Raw genomic sequence first — 23,438 nt, 5'->3', positions numbered from 1 at the left:
CGTAATGAAATAAATAGTAAAGCGTGTTGGCGTTGTGCAATATACAATAGAGAGAAAGATTTAGAGTAGAGTATAAAGAATATTGACCACAGTATGATTCGTTTCTTTAACCATTGAACCGTGTAACAAGGCAAAACAAAACTGTACTTACCAGTACAATTTGCACCATAATTTTGCATTAATTTGCCACATATCACGCTCTGTCTTACATTACATTATGAAACAAATAAATGGCAATATAATAATTAAGGTGCTGCTTTTATTGGCATTTTGTCATGCTTTCCGGTAAAATTTTTAAATTTAAACCTCACTGCTAAACATAAAGTTGATTTTCTCCCCCCCCCCCCTCCCCACCTCTGAGACGATTAGACAGACCGTTCTAACATTTCAATTATGTAGTATCTTTCTATTCTTTTAGTATCCTCTTACAGAGTGGAAGCATTTAAATAAAATTCAAAGATTTACTGTTGATGATTTGATGTGGAAACCCAAAGTGGTTACGAGACTGCATTGCTGCATTTGTATACAATGGCTTGCAGATTGGTTAACTTTCTGCTAGCTTCAAAATGGATTGTATATAGGACATAGTTTTTGATCAATTGTGAAAGCAAATGAAATCAAAATGTAGGACCACCCAGCATAAGAAATATTTTCAAATGTTTCAGCAGTGTCATAGAAACACAGTGTGATAGATCATTGGAAATGAAATTACTAACAATTAAAAATTTTATGCATTACAGATTAAGCTAAATAAGTCACATTATTTGATGTAATAACTTTTGCACCACATGAGAACATTTGTAGCTGAATTCAATTCAAAATTAACAGCCTCAGTTGCAGAGTTACCTAGATTTACGTAGGTTTCAATTGGGATAACCCAATCTTCTTCAGAATTACACATACTACTGTTTGTCCATAATGGACATTGTCAAACATTAGTATGTGTAATTCTGAAGAAGGTTGGGTTATCCCAATTGAAACCTAGATAAATCTAGGTAACTCCGCAACTGAGGCTGTTAATTTTGAATTTAATATTTATTCATTTGCTGACAGGGCTGCGAAATGCTGAAAGTATTGGATTTGTAGCTGACTTACTTTGGTGATTGACCCTGGCTGTTGAGACTCTTGTCCCACTGTGGCACAAGGCAGTGAATGGCTGTCTCATAAAATTCCCGGAGCTGCCATGTTAACCAGTTCCGCATGTACAGCTGGATGTCATCGTGCGAGGTGAATCGTTTGCCCCCTCAGAGCATTTTTAAGGGGACAAAAAATGGTGTAATCTTCTGATTCACTTCCAGCAGCACAGGCCAACATTGAATGCCCAGAGTTACTTGCAAACCTTGACCACCCTTTGCCAAGCAATCAAATCAAGATGACCAGGCAGTCTCACCCATGGGGTCATTCTGCTCCATGACATTGGAAAGCCTCATTCAGCCAACACAGTCATGGCAATCCTTCAGAAATTCAAATGGGAGATTCTCGGCCATCCTCCATACAGTTTGGACCTTTCTCCCTGTAATTACACCACTTTTGGTCCCCTTAAAAAGTCTCTGAGAGGCAAACGATTCATCTCGGAGATGACGTCCAGCTTTATGTGTGGATCTGGCTAACATCGCAGCCCTGGGAATTTTGTGAGACAGCCTATCACTGCCTTGTCACAGTGGGACAAGTGTCTCAACAGCCAGGGTCAATACTTCTAACTTATAGGTACTGGTTTCTGTAATTATGCCTCCGGCTCGTTTCTTTTTGAATGCCCCTTATATTCTACTAAATTACTTGTCACTTTCTCATGCCACATTTTACCAGTTCAGTACTACATAGACTTTGTTTTATTGTATATGTATTGGAAAACTATTGACACCCTCAGAATGTTAAATAGAGATATGTAAAGCAGGAAAAAATACATGAATTTCAGGTAGTGTTGGTTATCTTTTGATTTACTTCGGTCACTCAATAGTTTGGGAGAGTAACGGAAAAGGCAGATGTTAATTGTATGTGTGGTGTAGAAGATTTGGGATCAATTGAACTAATCAATACTTAATATCGACTTTGACCCACAACATAATGGTGTGACAAGTAGAACCATATGTGTACAAACAGACTGAGACATAACATCAACACTGTTTTACATCTATATTAGTTTCTGAACTGTAGGATGTGTTGATAGGATGATCTCAAGTATAACTTGACATGTTGGAGTGGTTGAAAGGTGACACTTTTCTTGTGGGTAGATGAAGCATTGTCAAATGCTTCAATTAATCCAAAGATTGTGACTTCTAACTTATTACATGCTTTTTAGCAACTTATATTAATCTGGAAATTCACACCTGAAATGCTTCTTCATTGCTATGGACTTAAAAGTTTAAGTGACTATAGGTAAAGTGAAACAATTCAAATAAAAAAAAGTAGTTTGGAATTGTCTTCCTCTTTCCCTCACTCCATGTCCGTAGCTTGGGGTCTAGTGGCTAGCATTGCTGTCTCTAGAACGCAGGGTCCCAGGTTCAGTTCCAGCCAGATCGGAGATTTTCTGCACTTCGGGGACTGGATGTTTGTATTATTCTAATCATTTCATCTCATCAATAAACAAAGAGTGGACTTCTGTTGTTGAGGTACTGTAGGATTGCTAGAACATTCTGACCATTGTTTGCAGAGACTTTTTGAAAAATAGTGTCATGTATCTCTGTAATTGTGAAGCATAGTGCACCATTCAGTAAGGGTTACTCGGCCTGCCCTTTCTCACAGAATTGTTGCTTGTTGTACAAATTAAAAGTATTGTTGTTTACCTGAGAAAAGATAAGCTTGAAGAAAAAAAAGGTTCTAGAGCTTACATGTTAATGAAAATTTAAACTGAATAAGTTGTAGGCAGTGGAAACAGATCAGCGTATATCTAAAAGTGTGTACAGTTTCTGACACAGAACTCACATAGAAGCAAAATTGGGTCACAGGGGTATCAAATAATATTCAGTAAATTCAAATAAAATCTTAGGGTGGAAGTTGATGAAAGCTCTCTTGAAAGTATTAAGGATCCTGTTCAAAAACTAAATGCTCTTTTCTTTACAGTATGAATACTCACCGGTTTCTCTCCCACTAAAGTGTGAGAACTTGTTTACTTGTTGTACTTCCATTATATCACATTGTGCAAGATCATACTTTGGTGAAACTCATTGCATTCACAAGGAGTATACTCAGTGTAGAAAAGGGCAGCCAGAACAGTCTGTGGTTTGTGCAGATGGTTGCTCAAGCATTTGTAAATTCTAATGGTGCCATCCTTGTAGATATTTTTCCCATGGAAGTTTCGTTAACTACATGAATTCATTTAAAATTAACTACCACATTCACACAGTGAGCACTAGGTGGGAAAAACAATGTTCACTTAGGTAACACTTCTTTAATCACTGTGAAGCAAGATGTGTACTACTCTGCCACGTATTTCATTTTCAATAGCCATCCAACAGAACTCAATTTTTTACTGCCTGGAATTCACAAGTGCAGACAAGATAGTGTTTTAGGAAAACATTCGTATGCTCAGACTCCGCTAAAGGTATAACTCATCAGACAAGGAAACATACAATATATAAGATTTCCCTGTTCACCCAAAAAGTCAGTTTAATGAAGTATTATTCTACTCAGTGTGTGGAAATGTTGATATATAAGGATTTGAGTTAACTGATATGGCAGTTGTGGAGCTTTACAGAGAAACCCTGTGATACAGCTGTTACATCACTGTTCTAAGCAAATACAGTGTGTCTGCAAAAGTTAGTCATGATCACATAAATTGTACATTTCACAATTACCGGTTAGGCCATTGCAGTCTTCAGGTCATAAAATATTCCGATGTAGGGATCAACATCAAAACCTATATATGTCGGTACATAGTCTGTGTTTTTGCAGATTTTGTCTTCAATTGCCAAATAGATTTTTTCCCTATTTTCTGAAGGGTGATTCATTATTTAGCAGAGTATTTGCCTCAATTATAACAGACAGAGAATTAGGTTACAAAGCTCTGTGACTTATACAGTCTTCTAGGGATTGTAGAGGGTGCTTAGTAGATAAAGTTTTGATAAGGACCCAATGTCCAGAACTGTACTATTTGGACATAAAGTAAGTTTTAAGATCAGGGCACTTTCAAATCACTCACTTCACACAGCAGAAACAATGAGATGTGACCTATATGCTCTACAGGATCCCACGCCATGGGCGATGTTCTGAGGTCGAGAGGAATATTTGATATGAGTCATCCACTTTGACCAGTGATGTAATGTTAACAGCTGTTGCCATGTCACATTTTGATGCATTTATTCATAGTTTTGTTGTTGAAGCCAATGAATGTGAAAGCAAAAAAACCTGGTTGTGGTGACAGCTAGATCTCTGGCTTAGTCTGAGGCCTGGGTTAGGTTGGAAGGTAACAGTTTCAGTTTGGTTGTAAGTTGGCAAAGATGATATATGTGAAACTAAAAAAAGCAGTTGTGGTGGTAGACTGATCTCTAGCTTAGCTCACTTGAAAATATCGTCACTGATATCACATTATAGCCGCCTTGTTGTTTGTCGTTAGTCACATGTTTTGTTAGTCACTGGTCAAAGCTGCTGACTTGTATAGATGTTCCTCTTTGTCAACATTTTTGAGTACTCACCATTGGGTTTTCTTCTACCTGATGGACAGGCACTTCAAAGTTAAAAGTGCATCATGGAACATCACAGTGAATCCTCCTAGTTTCTCTCTGTCATTGTAGTCAGATGAACATTGTTTGTGATATAATTGCGTCAGGTGTGTGTGTGTGTGTGTGTGTGTGTGTGTGTGTGTGTGTGTGTGTGATAGAGAGAGAGAGAGAGAGAGAGAGAGAGAGAGAGAGAGAGAGAGGGGGGGGGGGAGATTTACTGGAAGTTGTAAGGGAGAATTTTTGTCAACACAAGTGGTTCTTAATTTTAATAGCAAATCTTGGTCTTTACTATTTGTTTATCCTTAAGACAGTCATTAGTAGTTGATACCACAATTCTATTAAAGGGAAAAGAAAGGAAGAATTACAGCAGTTGGTTAATACTGCCACAAAACAACTTAGCAATTGGACCACGATGCTCCAAACAAATAAATGTATGTCCTATTTGTCTCTGTTGTTGTGGTCGTCCTTGTCTTCAATATAGAGAATGGTTTGATGCTACACTGTCCTGTGCAAGCTTCATCATCTCTGAATAACTAGTGCAACCTTTGTCCTTCTGCATCTGCTCAGTTTATTCATCTCTTGGTGTCCCTCTATGATTTTTACCTTCCCCGCTTGCCTCCAGTACTAAATTGGTAATCCCTTGATGCCTCAGAACATGTCATACCAACTGATCCCTTCTTCTAGTCAAGTTGTGCCATAAATTCCTATTCTTGCCAGTTCTATTCAGTACTTCCTCATAGTTACTTGATCTACCCATCTAATCTTCAACATTCTTCTGTAGCACCACATTTCGAAAGCTTCCATTCTCTTCTTGTGTAAACTATTTATTGTCCATGTTTCACTTCCATACATGGCTATACTTCATACAAATATTTTCAGAAAAGGCTTCCTGATGCTCAAGTCTATAGTCCGTTAACAAATTTCTCCTCTTCAGAAACACTTTCCTTGCCACAGCCAGTCCAAGTTTTATATCCTCTCTCTTTCGACCATCGTCAGTTGTTTTGCTTCCCAAATAGCAAAACTCATTTACTGCTTTAAGTGTCTCATTTGCTAATCTAATTCCCTCAGCATCACCTGATTTAATTTGACTACATTCCGTTATCCTTGTTTTGCTTTTGTTGGTGTTTATCTTATATCCTCCTTTCAAGACACTGTCCATTCCATTCAACTGCACTTCCAGGTCCTTTGCTGTGTCTGATAGAATTGCAGTGCCATTGGCAAACCTCAAATTTTTAATTTCTTCTCTATGGATTTTAATTCTTACTCCAATTTTTTCTTTTGTATCTTTTACTGCTTGCTCAGTATAAAGATTGAATAACATTGGGGACCCTGTCTCACTCCCTTCTCAACCACTGCTTCCCTTTCGTGCCCCTCGAATCTTATAACTGCCATCTGGTTTCTGTTCAAATTGTAAATAGCCTTTCGCTCCCTGTATTTTTACCCCTACAACCTTCATAATTTGAAAAGGAGTATTCCAGTCAACATCATCAAAAGCTTTCTCTAAATCTACACATGCTAGAAATGTAGGTTTGCCTTTCCTTAATCTATTTTGTAAGATAAGTCATAGGGTCAGTATTGCCCCACGTGTTCCAACATTTCTACAGAATCCAACCTGATCTTCCCCGAGGTCGGCTTCTACCAGTTTTTCCATTCATCTGTAAAGAATTATTGTTAGTGTTTTACGACTGTGACTTATTAAACTGATAGTTCAGTTATTTTCACATCTGTCAGCACCTGCTTTCTTTGGAATTGGAAGTATTATATTCTTCTTGAAGTCTCAGGACATTTCACCTGTCTCAAATATCTTACTCACTGGATGGTAGAGTTTTGTCATGGCTGGCTCTCCCAAGGCTATCAGTAATTCTAATGGAATGTTGTCTATTCCATGGGCCTTGTTTTGACTTAGGTCTTTCGGTGCTCTGTCAAGTTCTTGACGCAGTTTCATATCTCTCATTTCATCTTCATCTACGTCCTCTTTCATTTCCATAATATTGCCCTTACACAGAAGTTATATATACTCCTTCCACCTTTTTGCTTTCTCTTTGTTGCTTAGGACTGGTTTTCCATCTGAGCTCTTTATATTCATACAGGTGGTTCTCTTTTCTCCAAAGGTCTCTTTAATTTTCCTGAACGCAGTATCTATTTTAACTGCAGTGATATATGCCTCTACATCCATGCATTTGTCCTCTAACCATACCTGCTTAGCCGTTTTGCCCTTCCTACTGATCCCATTTTTGAGATTTTTCTATTCCTTTTCACCTGCTTCAGTTACAGCATTTTTATATTTTTCTCCTTTCATCAGTTAAATTCAATATCTCGTCTGTTACTCAAGGATTTGTACTAACTTTCGCCTTTGTGTCTAATTGATCCTCTGCTGCCTTCACTATTTCATCTGTCAGGGCTACCCAATCTAAACACTCTACAACATCTGCTTCTTTCAGTTTATCCGGGCTCCATTTCCTTAAATTACTAACTTTTTGCATTTTCTTCAGTTTTGATCTACAGTTCATAACCAATAGATTGTGGTAGAGTCCACATCTGCCCCTGGAAAGGTCTTAAAATTCAAAACCTGGTTCCTAAATCTCTGTCTCACAATTCTGTAACCTGTCTGAAACCTTCCAGTGTCTCCAGGACTCATCCACATATACGATGTTCTTTCATGAATGTAAATCAAGTGTTAGCTATGATTAGGTTATGCTCTGTGCAAAATTTTGCCAGGGAACTTCCTCTTTCCTTCCTTACACCCAGTCGACATTCACCTACTACTTTTCCCTCTCTTCATTTTCTTACTATCAAGTTCCAGTCCTCCACGATGATTAAATTTTCATCTCTCTTAACTATTTGAACAAATTCTTTTATTGAATCACACATTTCTTCATTATCTTCATCTGTGGGGCTAGTTGACATATAAACTTGTACTACTTGGTAGGTGTGCACTTCATGCCTATCTTGGCTACAATAATGCATTCACTATGCTGTTTGTAGAAGCTTATTTGTGCTCCTATGTTTTTATTCATTATTAAACCAACTCCTGCATTGCCCCTATTTGATTTTATATTTATAACCTTGTATTCACCTGACCAGAAGTCTTGTTCCTCCTGCCACCAAACTTCACTAATACCCATTAATCTGACTCCAACCTATCCATTTTTAAGTTTTCCAACCTACCTGCCTGATTAAGGGATATGATATTCCATACTACAATCCGTAGAATGTAAGTTTTCTTTCTCCTGATTATAACATCCTCCTAAGTAGTCCCTGAATGGTGACATATTTTACGTCTGGAATATTTTACCCAAGAGGAATCCATCATAATTTAACCGTACAGAAAAGCTGCTTGTCCTTGGGTAAAAAAATTATGGCTGTAGTTTCTCCTTGCTTTCAGCTGTCCACAGTACCAGCACAGCTCGGCTGTTCTGGTTAATGTTACAAGGCCAGATCAGTCAGTCATCCAGACTGTTGCCCCTGCAGTACTGAAAAGACTGCTGCCCCACTTAAAGAACAACATGTTTTTCTGGCCTCTCAACAGATACGCCTCCGTTGTGGTTGCACCTATGGCACATCTATCTGTATTGCTGAGCCACACAAGCCTCCCCACCAATGGCAAGGACCATGGTTCATGGGGTGGATTTGTCTCTATCAATAATGAACTAGTTGATTGCTATCAATGATGAACTAGTTGGTAACAATACAGGGACTAAATTCTTAGGACTGTGACTGCAAAACAATTCAAAATGGAACACACACACTGCATGCCTTAAAGCAAAACTGAGCAAGGCATGCTACATTCCTTGCTCACTAAAATCCTGCTGCAATGAGAAAGCAGTAATGAATGCATATGATGTCTGTTTTCATTCTCAACTTAAATATGGGGTCACTTTTTTTGGGAAACTCTAAAACATGTATCAGCACTTTCAAACTGCAATTACAATCATGCTATTAGAATAATGTTTGGATGCGAACCAAGAGAACTTACTAAGCCTCTACTTAGGATTTGTGATATTCCTCCTTTACCATGCCTCTAAATAATGGAAAACCTTATATTATTTAAATAAATATAATAGGTAAGGACTGCAGATTTTTTAATGTGATATTCTTGATCACTTCACCAGGTAAAACAAGAACTTATATATATGACCTAAAATGGTACTTTCCAGATGGCAGTTAAACATTATAACAAACTACCCAAAAACATAAAAGCAATTACCAAAACCTTTGGAAAATCTATAAATTCATGTTTGCAGCATTACTGATTTTACTCCATTGAAGAAGGTTTAAGTTTATGAACTGTACACTATAAACGCTTAAATGTGTCAAGTATGTGATTGTAATCTTAAATAAGTATACATGTAAAACACTTTCACCAGTATACACATAAATTGACTTGCCGAGTGTCTTATGTATAAGCTGTTTTTGTAGAGAACAGGACCAATAAAATACAATTTCTGGCCAATATTAACTTTCAGGGGTTGAAATGTTTATCACTGCTGATTGACCCATATGAAAATAAAAGTGCCAACACTACCCTAATTTTCAGATTATTAGTTCCTTTCTCAGAGGAGGAGAGAGGGGTAGGTTGGGGAAACTGAAAAAGAATGGGCAGGTCACTCATAACCCAAGATAGACATACCTGTAGTGAGGATAAAGAAGGTAAATATGTAGGGAGGTGTCGCAGGTCAGAGGTAGTAAATTCATAAGCACTGTACCATCTTCAATCCAGAGATGATACAACAGCATGAGAAGTAAAGGTAGATGAAGGGGAAAGAATTCAATGGCCCAGTTACGAACTAGGACAGCAGATGAAAAGAGAAGTAGGAGAGGGATCTTGCCCTCAGGCACATTCTTAAATCCCGACACCCTGCTGGTCTTAATCACCTCTAACACATCCCCCTATCTCTTTTTTTTTTCAGTATACTTATTATTATTTTTATACATATGTACTATGTTTTTTTTTTCTTCTTAACTGTGTTAATAGTTTCCCCTTTGTTTTGCTCCCACCCCTCCTACCCTTTTTTTTTCTTCTGTCTTAGTTCATCATTGCAGCTTTCATTTTTTCCCCTAACCTATGTTTATTTCTGTTCTTATCATCTCCGGACTCAAGTTGGCACAGTACTTACGGAATGTACCATCTATTACCTCCTACTGTGATGCCTCCCCCTCAATCTTTGTGTAGTGCTTTATTCTCACTCTGATTTTGAGGTCCGAGTGACTTGCTATTCCTTTTTAACCATTCTCAATGAATCCTCCCCTCCTCCTGGAAAAAGGAACTAGCAATTCTGTAAGCTAGACTAGGACTATAAATTTTATTTTAAATATGTTGATAAACAGTATTTAATATTTTCCTTCCTGAAGGTGAATATGAGCCAGCAGGTATCTCATAGTAAGAATTTGGACATAAAGTTACAACTAAAAGATATGCATTAGTGGACACCCATGAAATTTTTTTCTTATTATTTCTCTTGAACCTGATCTTAATTTCACACACACACACACACACACACACACACACACACACAAATGGCATGGTATGAGGCAGAACTATGGGACAGCCCTTGCAATAGGGAAATTTGTCTGTAGAGAGTCTATGGAGGTAGTAACATGTGCTGCCTGTCTCATTCACTGAGTGTAACATGGGCACAAGGCCAATAGGATGAAATTCCTTGTCAGGGATGATGGCCTTTAAGTGTACCTAACAAAGCATCATATGAAGAAAGAGATGTTACACATCTGTATTGGTGCATACCGTTTGCTTTTTGAGCTGGAATTGAATTTCTTCTTTTGAATTGTCGTGATAGGAAATTCAAGCAAGGCAAAAAGAGTGTATCTGTGGCTTACACTATTTGGAAGTAGTTTAAGGATAATAAGTAAGAATCATGGTAGTGCAAGTGGGCAAAACAGATAAGAAGCATGCCAAAGCTTTCATAATCTGATAGTTGTAGAAAATTCCAAACAGATTTCAATTGCAACAAGAGAATAACTGTATGTAGAACCTAATAAACATGCACTATTACTGAATGAACATGATCCTCGGAAAGTGATTGGTGTCTGCCAAGTAACTTAAAATACAAAAGGAGTTTGAAAAGTACTGGTGTTTTTGTTCAGTTTTATTACTCATTATTTACTGATGGATCTGAATGCTAGATGGTAGAATATGCATCTTTGGCTGTGTATTGTGGGATTTGGTGTTTTAGGAGCTATGCATCCTCAAAGTGGTCAGTCCCATTTGTTTCAGCACTTCTACTGGCTCACCCTCAGGCATATACTGCTCATTCTGCTTCCTAGCCATTACAGGTCCCACTTAGTGGGACGTTACTTTCATTCAAATGACCCTGTCTCACCCTGGATTCATATACCAGGCACAGTGCTCCTTTAAATGAAGCCACTGAGATGGATGATCAACAGAGTTTACTGGATACTGTTCAGCTGTGTTGGAAAACTATGCCAACATCCAAGAATGAGTGGACTACATCTCACAGGTGATCCCCCATTTTGCTGACTTATCCATTCCTAAGCTCTTGGGTCATCTTGGAAGCTAGAGTAAGAGTGCACAGTGCACATATTATTGAGTCCTTCTTACCTGAGGACCATTGACTCATTGACACTACCCACCATGAGGGAATCAAGCTGGCTGTGAGTGCTTACGGGACCAGTCCCATCCCCAGCCTCTGCGCTGAGGCTGGGGAATAGCTGCTCATCGTGTGGTGGCAAGACCTCATAATGTGTCAAGCATATAAGTTCCTCGCTGCTCCCAGTGCACCAGCAGACCATACTGCTGCTTGTCCAGCTATGGGAGGCCTTTCCTCCAATGGTACACAAGCATTCTGGATCTGTGTGAAGTATGTGCTCGAGTCACTTGGAAGGAAGGAAGATTTCGTTTAATGTCCAATCAGAATCAAGGTAATTAGAGATGAAGCACAAGCTTGGATTGCTTCAGGTATGGGGAAGGAAATCAGCAGTGCCCGTTCAGAGGAATCGTCTCAGCATTTGCCTGGAGAAATCACAGAAAACCTAAATCAGGATGGCCAGGTGCGTGTTTTCAGTATTGTCGTCCAGTGTGCTAACTACTGCACCACCTTGAAGAGCCTGTTTGTGTGGAACACGTACAAACCCAAATCCATGGTTTTAAGTGACTGCTATCCTTGTTACTGCAGAGGTTCACAGTAATTTCAGATTTAATGCAATACAGGAAAGCCTGCACTCTTGCATCTGTTTTTAATACAATAACTTATGACATTTTAAATGAGTAACACAAGCATACATCAGTGTTCATCAGTGTGTCTAAACTGGGGGCTCTGTTGATTTCTCTGTTCTTTTCCCCGATTTTGTCCTGAAGATCAGATTTGTCTCAAGACTTCATTGTCTTCGGTGTGGCATTATATGTGATCTTGTGGTTAGTGGGGGGATATGAGATGTGTTGCGGCTGCTCAATCCCTCATGTGTTCCAACCCCCTCAGTGGTCTTCACTCTCTACAGCACTCACACCCTTCTCAACTAACAAAGGCTGGGAGAATGAACTATCCTCTGCTGAGTGCCAGGGCACATGGGAAATGAAATGACAGATGCAGCAGGCAAGTGGTATGTCATGATCCTCAGGTAGTTCAGTGTGCCATCCTCCTACATGCCCTCACCTTGTTGTTGAGCTACAGTCGTGTTGATGGGAAGAAGACTGGCCGACAATTAGCTATGTCTGGTAAAGTCAGCAACTTGGCCATGGCATACCTCCTCTTAGCCATGTGGTCATAAATAAGGCCTTCTCATTCATTTTCACATTGGAGATGGCCCTATGACACATGGAATCTTGCTCAGGTGAGAGGACCATCCAATGTGTGGTGCTTGTGGCTACAAATCACAATGTGCCGCATTGTAGTAGGCTGTGTTTTATATACAGGTGAGAGGGCAGTGGCTTATTTTCAGGCAGATTTGCTCTTTATTTTAACTGATGATCAAATGCCTGTGGTACATTTTGTAAGGTAACGTGAAACATGCGACTAGTTTCCTCAAATTTTAGTCAAAAGTTTGTAAATTATTATCAGGATGGCTGGCTTATCTATGTATGTATGTATGTATGTATGTGATCAGTCAGTCATATTTTCCTCTGCAATTATTTTAGCATTTGTCTTATACTACTTGTTTTAATTGACAGTTTTAGAGTGTATTCTCAGTTTTATGCTGTCACAAAGGATGACATGAGCTAGGGTGTGATTCTGCAGATGACGAGCGTGTGTGTGTGTGTGTGTGTGTGTGTGTGTGTGTGTGTGTGTATGTGTGTAAGACTTGCTCTTCCATGTTTTATGTCATTTTAACACATTTTATCGACTAATCACTGATAACCAATGATTTGCCTCCCCGCAATGACTCCCCCCAATGCCCCCCCCCCTCCCACACACACACACACACACACACACACACACACACACACACACACACACACACACACACACAAACTCTTGGACATTGTAGCTTTGACTCTGAAATGGCTCCAGTAATTCTATTAGCGTAACATATCATAAAAGTAAAAATAATCAGTAAAGTTGCTTGTTTACTACTCAGAAACACATTGCACCAGCCACACTGCAGGTCCTCTGTCATTCTATCCCCCTGCGGGTTCGGGGGTAAGAACAGGCCCGCGATATTCCTGCCTGTCGTAAGAGGACTACAAGGAGTCTCCAAAATGAGGAATGGGTCCATCCTCCTCAAGACGTCCTCCCCAGCCCAGTCACGGGCGTTGCTCTTGTGTGATAAGCTGGGAGACGTCCCTGTTACCGTCACTCCCCACAGTAGCTTAAATATGGTCCAGGGGATTATTTACCATTGTGACCTCTTGTTACAGTCCGATGATGAGCTGAGAGCTGACTTAGAATGACGTGGTGTGCATTTTGTCCGTCATGTGCACAAAGGACCCAAGACTAACAGGGTGGCCACCGGTGCCTTTATCTTGGCCTTCGAGGGTGCTGGATTGCCTGAGAAGGTCAAGGTAATGGTTTACCGTTGTGACGTCAAGCCATACGTCCCTCCCCCGATGCGGTGCTTCCAGTGCTGGAAGTTTGGGCATATGTCCTCCCATTGCCCATCCAGCGCCACATGTTGAGACTGCGGACGCCCCTCTCATCCCGATTCTCCATGTGCGCCTCCGCCTGTCTGTATCAACTGTGGGGAACACCACTCTCCATGCTCGCCGGACTGCCCCGTTCTTCATAAGGAGCGGAAGATAATGGAATTTAAGACCCTGGACCGGCTTACTTATCACGAGGCAAAACTTAAATTCGAAAGGTTGTATCCTGTCCCACTTCGAACATCCTATGCTGCAGCCATGTTATCGTCGCCCTCGCGGGCGGCAGTTGTCGCCTCATCTGTGCCACCTTCAGTGGGCCCTCGGAGCCGTACATCTCTGTCTGCCCCCCTCGTGTCTGGGGGCAAGCCTTCCTCTGTTGCCCCCTTAGCAGTTGGGGGCAAACCCTCTTCTGTCACTCCCCCCGCACATTCTTCGGGAGTGACATCTGCTCCAAAACCAGGGGGCTTGATCCCTCCCCCTCCCCCTCCTTCTCCGCAGGCGTTGCCTCTGCCGGTTCCTCCCTCACGGAAGGGGTCCCTCGGGGCCCTCCCTTCTTCCGTTTCTTCTCCTACCCCGCCGGATGTCAGCCAGTGGCTGAAGCTTCTGCCACCTGCTGGTCGTAGGGCTTCTGCGTCGTCGTCAGCCTCCGACGCTCCTTCATAGAAACTCTCCCAGCCCTCTAAGCCAAAGGACAGACGCGAGAAGAAGGAACGAAACGTGTCCAAGAAGAAGGACGCTCTGGCGGTTTCAGTACCGCCTGCTGTACATAGTTCTGGCTCTGGGGATGAGTTGGAGATCCTCGCCTCTGCCGCGGATCTGGCCCTCATGGAACCCTCGGGGGCCTTTCCTATGGACACAGCTGACTCTCGCCCGGTGGCGGCCGTTGACTCTGAGGCGCCGTCTGCCTCTTAGTCGCTTTCACGCCCTCCCAGTCCCTTCCTGCTTCCATTCTCCAGTGGAATTGCGGCGGTTATTTCTGCCACCTGCCTGAGCTCCGGATGCTTCTGAGTGTTTCCCCTGTTCTCTGCATTGCTCTTCAGGAAACTTGGTTTCCAGCAATGTGGACCCCTGCCCTTTGCGGTTATCGGGGATACTATAAGAACCGCGCTGACTGTCAACGAGCTTCAGGTGGAGTTTGCCTCTTTGTTCACCACTCTGTCTGTAGCTCGCCAGTACCCCTTCTGACGCCTTTAGAGGCAGTCGCTGTCAGGATTGAGCTCTCGCCGGCTATTACTGTTTGCTCTGTTTACGTTCCTCCATATGGGCAGCTCCCCCGACATGTCTTGGCTGCGCTGCTGGCTCAACTCCTGCCGTCATTGCTGCTTCTGGGTGATTTCAATGCCCACAACCCTCTATGGGGTTGGACTGTCTCCGATGCCCGCGGTCGCGCCGTGGAGCATGTGTTGGCTCAGCTCGACCTTAGCCTCTTGAACACCGGTGGTCCCACGCATTTCAGTGTGGCCCATGGCTCGTTCTCGGCCATCGATCTCTCTCTTTGCAGCCCCGGACTTGTCCCATCCCTTCACTGGAGAGTGCATCCTGACCTGTGTGGTAGTGACCATTTTCCCATCTATTTGTCACTGCCCCAGTGTCATTCTTCTGGGCGGCTGCCCCGCTGGGCTCTCAACAGGGCTGACTGGCTGGCTTTTACTTCCGCTGCCACCATTGCTTCTCCCCCACAGGGTGACATTGACGAGGTGGTCCGTGTCTTGATCACGTCAATTATTTCTGCAACCGAGACTGCCATCCCCCGCTCTTCTGGACTCCATTGGAGGAAGGCTGTCCCCTGGTGGTCGCCGGAGATTGCTGAGGCTATTCGCCACCGTAGGCGGGCTCTCCAGCATCATAAGTGGCACCCGTCTCTGGAGACCCTCATCGCCTTTAAGAAGCTCCGTGCCTTGGCCCGTCGTCTTATTGCACGGCGTAAGCAGGAGTGCTGGGAGAGGTATGTTTCATCCTTGGGTTCCCATGTCTCCCCGTCGCTCGTGTGGTCCCGCATCCGGTGGATTTATGGATACCAGACCCCTATGGGTGTCCCTGGAATCTCCCTGGACGGCACTGTCTGCACTGACGCTGCCGCCATTGCTGACCACCTTGCTGCGCACTTTGCTACGAGCTCTGCGACTGCAACTTACCCGCCTGCCTTTCGCTCTCTAAAGGAGTGCGCCGAGCGGACGCCGTTATCATTCCACACACGTCATTCTGAAAAATACAGTGCTCCTTTCAGCGAGAGGGAATTCCTCGCTGCCCTCGCCGATTGCCCTGATACAGCACCAGGACCAGACTGCATCCACGCGCAGATGCTGAAGCATCTCTCCAGGGACTGCCAGAGACACATCCTCACCATCTTTAACTGCATTTGGAGCGAGAGCGTGTTCCCGTCGCAATGGCGAGATGGTGTTATCGTCCCCATCTTGAAGCCCGGTGCGGACCCTCTGGCGGTGGACAGCTATCGCCCCATTACCCTCACCAATGTTTTGTGCTAATTGCTCGAACGTATGGTGGGGCGGCGTTTGTGTTGGGTCCTTGAGTCGCGCGGTCTCCTTGCTCCATCCCAGGGTGGCTTCCGTCAGGGCCGGTCTGCTGCGGACAATTTGGTGCGGCTGGAGTCTGCTATCCGTACGGCCTTTTCCCGCCGTCAGCATCTCATTGCTGTATTTTTTGATCAGCGGAAGGCATATGACACAACGTGAAGGCATCACATCCTTGCTACGTTGCGTGAGTGGGGTCTTTGTGGTCAGCTCCCAGCTTTTCTTCAAAACTTTTTATTGCGCTGCTCTTTCCGGGTGCAAGTCGGTTCCGCCTCTAGTTCATCTTATATACAGGAAAATGGGGTCCCGCAGGGATCGGTGTTGAGCGTTTCCTTATTTCTAGTGACCATTAATGGTCTGGCTGCAGCCGTGGGGTCGTCGGTGTCTCCTTCTTTGTATGCCAACGATTTCTGCATCTCATTTAGCTCAATGACTACGGGAGTCGCCGAACGCAGGCTGCAAGCAGCCGTTCGCAAGGCGGCATCATGGGCTCCGACTCATGGATTTCAGTTCTCTACGGCCAAGACTCAAGTTATGCACTTCTGCAGGCGTCGGACGGTCCACCCTCATCCGGAACTTTACCTCGACGGTCACCTACTTGAAATGGTGGACACTAGCCACTTCTTAGGACTCGTCTTTGATGCCCGGCTCACATGGGTTCCTCACATTACTCAGCTGAAGCAAAAGTGCTGGCGGCACCTCAACACCCTCCGCTGCCTGAGCTGCGCATCTTGGGGTGCAGATTGCTGCACGCTGTTGCGATTGTACAGAGCCCTTGTGCAGTCCAGGCTTGATTATGGAAGCCTGGCCTATGGGTCTGCATCACCCTCAGTGTTGATGTTGTTGGACCCCATGCACCACTGTGGGGTTCGGCTTGCAACTGGCACTTTCCGTACGAGCCCCATGGATAGTCTACTGGTGGAGGCCGGGGTTCCCCCGCTGCGGATTGGCCGCCACTGACTGCTCGCTGACTATGCTGTCCACGTGCATTGCTCACCGGGCCATCACAATCATCGCCTGCTTTTCCCTGCCTCTGCCCGACCGGCGACCTAGGTCTGGGCTTTCCATTGCTGTCCGAGTCCAGTCCCTGCTGTCGGAACTGGGGTCGTTCCCTCTTCTGCCACCCTTCCGGGTCCGTGCACCCACACCTCCCCGGTGTATGCCCCGGACGTCCGTCCGCCTGGACTTGGCACGGGAACCCAAGGTCTCGGTTCCGCATGTGGCCCTCCGTCACCGTTTTCTTGCGCTCCTCGCCTCATTTTCAGGCTGTGAGCCTGTCTACACTGATGGTTCCCTGGTGGATGGTCGTACTGCCTATGCTTTTGCTCACGCTGCCCATGTTGAACAGCGCTCCTTGCCGGCTGGCTGCAGTATTTTTACTGCAGAGCTGGTGGCCATATTGCGCGCTCTTGAGCATATGCGTTCCTGCTCAGGTACGTCCATCGTCATCTGCAGTGACTCCCTGAGCAGCCTCCAGGCTATCGACCGCTGCTATACCTCTTCTCCTCTGGTATCCTTTATTCAGGAGTCTGTTTTTGCCATTACCCGCTCTGGTCATTCGGTGGTCTTTGTTTGGACGCCAGGTCACGTTGGCATCCTGGAGAATGAACGTGTCGACAGGCTGGCCAAAGGGCCGACCGACGCCACCACTTTGGAGATCGGCCTCCCGGCTCGTGATCTGCAGCTGGCATTGCGCCGTAACGTGCTTCGGATGTGGCATGACGAGTGGCGTAGCCTGACTTCGCCGAATAAGCTGCGGGCTGTTAAGGAGACGACCGATGTGTGGCGGTCCTCCCTGCGGGCTTCTCGCAGGGACTCTGTCATCCTGTATTGGCTCCGCATCGGCATACCTACCTGACGCACGGACATCTTTTGCGTCAGGAGGATCCTCCCCTGTGTCAGTGTGGGTCCCGGTTGACAGTCGCCAACATTTTGTTGGAGTGTCCCCGCCTGCGCACCCTCTGGCAGACTTTTAATCTCCCGGGCACGTTGCCTTTGGTTTTATGCGACGATGCCTCCATGGCTGATGACGTTTTAAATTTTATCCGTGGTAGTCCTTTTTATGGTTCAATTTAGGGGGGACCTGCCCCTTTCCCTTTCTGTGTATCTTGTCCTCGAGTCTCTCATTGGTTGCAGATTTTAATGTGTGTATTCGGATGGTTGACTCTTTCCCAATTTTTGTTCCCATGGTCAGTCAATCAGTCTCCGGCCCTCTTCTTTTCTTCCGTTTCCTTCTGTCCGGTGTTCGTCTGTACTCTTCTTGTCTCTAGTGTTCGCTGCCACATTGGTGTTCTTTCAGTGACTGGGGGGAGGGGCGTCTCCTCCCCCCTTGGGGTTTTACCTGTTCCGTAAATTTTGTTTCACCTGTTTTTTGCCCTTTGGGCAGTCAAACAGTCAAACAAGTTTCATTCAGCATCTCTGCTTCTATAACCTTTCTTTTTGTCTATTACAGAGTAGTTCCCCGGAACTTTCTTTACATTGACACTCTAATATGTAAGTTTTATCCCATCATGAACTGTTTTGCCAGGTATGTATCTCTCCAGAGCTTGATCAACCATCCTTTGAAAGTTGGGTCACAGTTCTTATTCATGCTTCTGCTCAAATCTAAATATTTCTCCTTGAGGTATAACTCTACTGCCATTTTATCTAGTTTACTGAAGAATGGTCCATCCTAAAGCCAGCAATGTTCTCAGTCTTGTTTACGTGCCTAGTGGTGATTCAGCATCTCAATTATTCGCTGAGTTATTAGGTTTCCTTCTGTCCGGTGTTCGTCTGTACTCTTCTTGTCTCTAGTGTTCGCTGCCACATTGGTGTTCTTTCAGTGACTGGGGGGAGGGGCGTCTCCTCCCCCCTTGGGGTTTTACCTGTTCCGTAAATTTTGTTTCACCTGTTTTTTGGAATGGGGGACTGATGACCTTCGCTGTTTAGTCCCCCTTAAACATCCCAACAACCACCACCTGTCATTCTAGCTTAGAGACGCAGGATGTAATAGTTGCTGTTTGTCAGTAGTGTAAGTAGCTGGAAATTGTACTGACTTGTTTCAAGAAGTTGCTTTCTAGTGTAGCAATGTGATCCTTCCTCTGTAAACAGTTACCTTTGGTAAGACCTACGAACTTTGTGTTTTGAATTTCATTCACATACAGCAGCCATTGAAGGAGTGTTGTGCAACAAGCTGCAGATTGAGATATACGAGGGCTATCCATTACGTTTTGGAATTAAAAATAAATAAAGTATTGGAAATTTTTTTATTATATACAGATGAAAGCCACACTTAAATACTACTTTTCTACATAGTTGCCATTTAAATTAAGGCACTTAACGTAGCGATGGACGAGCTTGGAAATTCCTTCGTCGTAAAATTCGGCCGCCTGCGCCTTCAACCATGTGGTTACCTCTTTTGGGACAGAAAAGGTGTGATTTTTGTGGATTTCCTGGAAAGAGGCATTACAGTAAACTCTCAAAGGTATTTCCAAACTCTGCACAACCTCAGAAGAGCAATACAAAACAAGCGCAGGGGAAAGTTGGGCTAAAAGATCTTGCTGATTCACGACAATGGCAAATGCCACTTGTGAAGTTCTCGAATCTTTTAAATGGGAGTTGTTTCCTCATCAGTCGTACAGTCCCGACCTGGCACTGAGCAACATCCACTTATTCCCAGCAATGAAGAAGTGGTTGGCTATGCAGCGTTTTGATGATGACACACAGCTTCAAGAAAAGGTAACCACGTGGTTGAAGGCGCAGGCAGCCGAATTTTGCGGCGAAGGAATTTCCAAGTTCTCCCATCGCTATGATAAGTGCCTTAATTTAAATGGCAACTATGTAGAAAAGTAGTATTTTAAGTGTGGCTTTCATCTGTATATAATAAAAAAATCCAGTACTTTATTTGTTTTTAATTCCAAAACATAATGTACTTTGTAGATAGCCCTCGTAGATTATTCCAAATGATACATGTTACCTGGGCTTACAGTTCATACTTGAAAGGTTCCAGTGACTGACAGAGAAGATTAAAAAGAATAGCCTTGCTCAAAAAATCTCTGTAAAATTCAGTCTGCAGCAGCATCCCTAGATCTGGTCATGGTTCTCTGTTCTCAGGTAACTGGAAGTTTGAACTAGAGACATAAAAGATTTTGTCACAAACTAGGCTGTGATTACCTGGAAAGAACTAGAAGTGGGCAAAGGGGGATGCACTACCCAGCATAGACTGCTGCCCAGGTAGTTGCCTGCGTAGGATGCACACAAGACTTTGTTTTAAGTTATTGAACTTTCCATCCAGTCCAGACAATGATAGCTGTTGAAAACCCGGAAGTAGTTGGGTAAGACCCTAAGAATTGTCTCTCACAGATGAGACTATTAAAATCCTTGTGATTAGTTATCACAGCATTTACAACAAAATGTGAGAGTTTGTGGTGTTTCTAAAATGCAGTGGAGCCCACACAGTACAATGCACAGGAAGCTGATTAAAACCCCTAAATTAAATGTAGTGATATTTTGGGAGCAATCTAAATCTAGTTCAGCAGACTAGATAAAAGAGAAATACAAGTTGTGTATCCATCACAGTAGACAAAAACTCAAATCCAATAAACTGAAGCTGCATATGAGATTGTGTAGGCGAGACTCAGGATCAAGGGTGAGCAAAAATATACGAGGTCTGTCTAAAACGTATCCAACCTTTGATTTTTCCGCACAAAATAGAGACGATAGTGCAGCGCCACTGTACGCAGTAGAGGAAAAGACCTTTATGTACATGCGTGAGTTTGGTCTCCATCTTCCAGTGCATCAGTTGCTGCCTGTTGGTCGCCGAGTGAGGTGCTACACAATGTGTTCGTCGGATTACCGATTCTCTCAAGATGACTGAATGTGTTGAGCAAAGTTATTGCATCAAATGTTGTCAAAAGTTTGGTGATTCTCAAAGCGAAAGGATTCGTAAGATTCTGCAGGTGTTTGGAGAATATGCAATGGGTGTAACACAAATTAGTGGTTCAATTGATTCAAAAATGGCTGCACATCAGTGGAGAGTGACCAGCATTCTGGCAGGCCCTAAACTGCTTGGAGTGCAGCTGTTGGTGAGAGGGTGCAAAATCTGGTGAAGGCAGATCATCGTTTGACTATGCGGAAGATTGCCCAAGAGGTTGGAATGAGTATAGATTCTGCACATGCAATTTTGTGTGATGATATGAACATGCACCGAGTGGCTGCGAAATTTGTGCCCAAGTTGTGGTATGTCACTGGAACAAAAAGACCTCTGTTTTAACATTGCACAGTACCTTCTGTACACCACCAACAATGATCCTGAGTTTCTGAACAACGTGATAATTGGAGATGAGTCAAGAGTGTATGGTTATGACTCTCAAACAAAAAGACAGTCATTGCAATGGAAGCATCCCGAGTCTCCAAGGCCGAAGAAAGTTCGGCAGGTGCAAAGGAGAATCAAGACGGTGCTGACTGTCTTCTTTGATGTCTGTAGAATTGTGCATCAGGAATACACACCAGAAGGACAAACAGTGACAAAGGAGTGCTATCAAGATGTTCTCCAGCAACTCCATGCCGCAGTTCAGTGCAAAAGACCAGACATGTGGACGGTGAAAAACAGGCAACTGCATCATGACAATGCCCCAGCACATTCACCCCACTTGATCAATATTTGCTGGCCAAACATTGAATTACAGACATTCGCCAACCTCCCTACTATCAAAAAATGGCTCCTTGCACCTTCTGGTTGTTTCCAAAGTTGAAGATGTCACTGAAAGGATCCCGTTTCAAGAGTAGAGATTAGATAATGTGGAACACAACGATGGAGCTGAACACCATTCCAGAAGAAGACTTCCAGTGGTGTTTCAGGCAGTAGAAGGATCGATGGTCTAAGTGTGTGCAAGCACAAGGGGCCTACTTTAAAGGAGATTAGGGTCCCAAGCCAAACAGGTATTAGAAATATTTTTTCTGGCCAAATGTTGGATACTTTTTTAGACAGGTCTCATATAATGTTGTGCTTCTATCAACCAAAATACCCACTCCCTGAAGTAATAGAAATACTAAAGAGGAATCTTAGATTGCCAGTATATTTGTTCTCTAGTTACTCTGTAATCAGTGGAGAAGAATTTAGTCATCCAAGTCAGGATGAATAATGAGATTTTCTTAATTGGTGGGCATTACAAGACATCCTGTAAACAATACTAAATGCTTTCTCCAAAAACTGTGCAGAACAGCTGGCTCAGAAGTCACCTCAGGATGAAAATGCATTATATGTAATGGTATTAAATAGACTTGACCTTTTTTTAGGATGTCTACATCAAAACTGGTGTTAGTGAATGTGAAGTGGTTGTAGAATAATGATCACCAAACTTAAATAAGGCAACTAAAGCAAGTAGAAGGATTTGAATTTTAAGTAAATAACCACATGGTTGAAGGCGCAGGCGGCCGAATTTTACGACGAAGGAATTTCCAAGCTCGTCCATCGCTACGTTAAGTGCCTTAATTTAAATGGCAACTATGTAGAAAAGTAGTATTTAAGTGTGGCTTTCATCTGTATATAATAAAAAAATTTCCAATACTTTATTTATTTTTAATTCCAAAACGTAATGGATAGCCCTCGTATATCTCAATCTGCAGCTTGTTGCACAACACTCCTTCAATGGCTGCTGTATGTGAATGAAATTCAAAACACAAAGTTCGTAGGTCTTACCAAAGGTAACTGTTTACAGAGGAAGGATCACATTGCTACACTAGAAAGCAACTTCTTGAAACAAGTCAGTACAATTTCCAGCTACTTACACTACTGACAAACAGCAACTATTACATCCTGCGTCTCTAAGCTAGAATGACAGGTGGTGGTTGTTGGGATGTTTAAGGGGGACTAAACAGCGAAGGTCATCAGTCCCCCATTCCAAAAAACAGGTGAAACAAAATTTACGGAACAGGTAAAACCCCAAGGGGGGAGGAGACGCCCCTCCCCCCAGTCACTGAAAGAACACCAATGTGGCAGCGAACACTAGAGACAAGAAGAGTACAGACGAACACCGGACAGAAGGAAACCTAATAACTCAGCGAATAATTGAGATGCTGAATCACCACTAGGCACGTAAACAAGACTGAGAACATTGCTGGCTTTAGGATGGACCATTCTTCAGTAAACTAGATAAAATGGCAGTAGAGTTATACCTCAAGGAGAAATATTTAGATTTGAGCAGAAGCATGAATAAG

General features: G+C 43.3%; 1 protein-coding gene across 1 annotated transcript in view; it reads left to right on the top strand.

The window, feature by feature from the left end:
• LOC126284775 (uncharacterized) overlaps positions 1 to 23,438 on the top strand; it is a 652,584-nt gene that overhangs the window by 1,109 nt on the left and 628,037 nt on the right. The window lies entirely within an intron of this gene.

This window comes from Schistocerca gregaria, chromosome 8 (assembly GCF_023897955.1).
Source record: "Schistocerca gregaria isolate iqSchGreg1 chromosome 8, iqSchGreg1.2, whole genome shotgun sequence".
Lineage (NCBI taxonomy): Eukaryota > Metazoa > Arthropoda > Insecta > Orthoptera > Acrididae > Schistocerca > Schistocerca gregaria.
Note: the sequence above shows the minus strand (reverse complement) of the source record. Positions and strands in the feature narration are given on the sequence as shown.